The sequence below is a fragment of the Dendrobates tinctorius genome, unplaced genomic scaffold (genome assembly GCF_039654945.1).
Source record: "Dendrobates tinctorius isolate UK_male_01 unplaced genomic scaffold, ASM3965494v1 ptg000098l, whole genome shotgun sequence".
Classification (NCBI taxonomy): domain Eukaryota; kingdom Metazoa; phylum Chordata; class Amphibia; order Anura; family Dendrobatidae; genus Dendrobates; species Dendrobates tinctorius.
The window spans coordinates 34,032,501-34,035,823 of NW_027361766.1; positions in this window are offsets into that span (position 1 = coordinate 34,032,501).

The window sequence follows — 3,323 nt, forward strand, 5'->3', positions numbered from 1 at the left end:
ACACTATATACAGATCTCCTGTGTATATTGTCATTGGTGATCACTGCATTACCTATTCACTTACAATTTACACTGTATACTATATACAGAGTTCCTGTGTACAATATCACCAGTGATCAATTTATTATTTGTACACTATACAGTATATACAAAGCTCCTGTTTATAATGTTTTTGTTGATCACTGTATTGCCTGTACACTGACAGTATATAGAGAGCTACTGTGTATAATTTCACTAGAGATAACTGTATTACCTATACACTGATACTACATACAGAGCTCCTGTGAATAATGTCACTGGTGATCCCTGTATTACCTGTACATTGACACTATATACAGAGCTCCTGTGTATAATGTCACCAGTGATCACTGTATTACCTGTACACTGTGTTAGGGTTGTGGATCGCACTAAATATAAAATATAAGGAAGTGCGATTGCAACCCAGGGTCCACCGTGCAGAGAAGGAAAACTGCTGCTCAGTAATGGCGGGATACTGAGTGAACACCGGCGGGTTAACCACTGACCCGGTGTGCACAGGAACAAACTCTGCTTCCTCACAGAGCCTCTAAAACAAATGCAGGAGCCTGTTAACTTCACAGGTCTCAGCTGAAGGAGTGCTCTTAAACAGTCAAAAGACTCTGCCCCTGAGACAAGGGCTAGAGTCCCTCTAGACCACGGGCACTTGGCGCTACAGCCACGGTACCAGCTAGGATTAATATGAAAATGGCACACAAGTGTGCACAGAGCCGCTCTGGCGCACGCCACCAATCGCCCAGGATTGGGCTAACAAGCGCACAACTTGCGCATGGCGCTGCTCTGGTGGGAGCTGAGACTTGGCACGGTACGAGAGTGCCATGTACAGGATTTCACAGTCGGACACTAGTGTGAGGTGCAGTGACTATGTAGCACTGTTGCTCTAGGCAATGCCACTAATAGGCGCTGACTCTAAACCAGAACCCTGCTATATTCACAGCCAAGGGTGGGGAATCATAATTAGTCAGTCGCACACACATGCATCCATCATCTCACACACTCTAAACCATTAAAAGTCTATACTAGTGCACACCCGTGCAGTCGTGCGATCCTTTTATAGGCACAGCCTTCCGGGACCTTCCAGATGGTCCAATCAGAGTAGCAACAGGACCTGAGCATATGACCCCTGGCCTCCAATGAGAGGACGACCCGCGGGCATGCTCAGTAGTCAGAAAGAAGGACTTAGTCACAGGAGCTGCTTGCTGCTGACCAGTGCAGGCTGCTATCACTGACCCTGAGATGGCAGCAGCAACTGAACTGACAGCACTGGCCTGATCAAGATGCTGAGAACTATGTCTTCGCTGAGCAGCCTCCTCTGCATCTGGGACTGAATGGGAGACCATAGAAGGCAAGGCTCGGGATTCCTCCTGTGCAGCGGCAGGAACCCGACGCCTAACACACTGACACTATATACAGAGCTTATGAGTATAATGTTATTGGTGATTCCTGTATTATCTGTACACTGACACTATGTACAGAGCTCCTGTTTATAATGTCACTGGTGATCACTGTACTACCTGTACACTGACACTATATACAGAGCTTATGGGTATAATGTAACTAGTTATCTCTACTGTCATGATTGAGTCACCGTAGGAGGCAAAAACAGAATTGCTAGCTAAGTCCGGAAAACCAGAGAAGTTGGCAGCTATTGGATTGCAGACCCCTGAATCTATCAACACAACTAGCAGTAGCCGTGGGGGGTTCCTACGATGCCCTAGACCCCTCGATCACAGCCGGAGAAATAACTAGGCCTAAAGAAAGAAAGGAGAAAACTAAACTGCCCCAGAGCAGACCCCAAAGCAATAGGCAGCCCCCAACATATAATGACGGTGAAGCAAGATAAAAACACTAACACAGACAGAAAGATAGACTGAGCAAAGACGGGGCCCAAACTACCTACATAGGTAAGGACAGGAAGGCTGCTGTCTGCAATCCGTGAAAAATCCTATGAAAATAAGAGCCAACAGACTGACAGTGAAAAAGGCCCTGAAGACGCTAGGCTTCAAAAAAGCTATGTCAGTACTCTGGAATATTCTGAAGACAGAGCTACAGGCAAAAGGAGATTCAGCTCACACCAGCAGGGAATGGCAGAATCCAGACAAGCAAGGAAAACAAAAACTAAACACTAATGCAAACAGGCAAAGCAGAAAAACTTAGCTTAGAGGAGCAGAAATCAGACTGGTGTCCTAGAAGTCCACAGAGAAATCACCCGCAGGGCAGAAGGGCGTCGGCAGACTTATATCCAGTCCGTGACTCCACTCAGCCAGTCATCCTCATCAGGCTCAGGTGCCTGATAATCAGGCTCATTACCTTCCTTCACCAGAAGAGGGCGTTCACCAGACCTCAGTGACGAAGGGGAAAATCAACTCACAACAGTACCTCCCCCTTGAGGAGGGGTAACCGAAACCTCAACCACGCCACCAGGGCGATCAGGGTGAGCCCGATGAAAGGCACGCACCAATCTTTTGGCATGAATATCAGAGGCAGAGACCCAGGAATTGTCCTCCTGACCATAACCCTTACACTTAACCAAATACTGGAGTCTCCGTCTAGCCAGACGGGAATCCAGTATTTTCTCTACCTCATATTCCATGTTACCTTCAACCAATACAGGGTCTGGAGGTGCCACCCCAGGAACAACTGGTTCAACAAACCTCTTCAACAAGGACTTATGGAACACATTATGGATTTTAAATGTGACAGGAAGAGCCAAACGGAAAGAGACCGGATTAATAATCTCCAAAATCTTGTAAGGTCCAATAAATCTAGGCTTAAACTTAGGAGAAGCCACTTTCATAGCAATATTTTTTGATGATAACCACACCATATCACCAATCTTAAACTGGGGACCAATGGTCCTATGTTGATTGGAAAACCGCTGGGCCTTTTCCTGGGAGAGAGATAACTTATCCACCACTTGGTCCCAGATCTGGTGCATTCTCTCCACCACAGTGTCAACACCTGGGCAGGCAGAAGGCTCCACCTGCCCTGAAGAAAATCGAGGATGAAACCCAAAGTTACAAAAAAAAAGTGACGTCAAAGTGGCAGAACTAGCTCTATTATTTAAAGCAAATTCGGCCAAGGGCAAAAATGAAACCCAATCATCCTGATCAGCGGAAATAAAACATCTCAAATACGACTCCAAGGTCTGGTTTGTTCTCTCTGTCTGCCCATTGGTCTGAGGGTGAAAAGCAGAGGAGAAGGACAACTGAATTCCCAGCTTGGAACAGAAAGTCCTCCAAAATCTAGACACAAACTGAACTCCTCTGTCAGATACAATGTTCTCA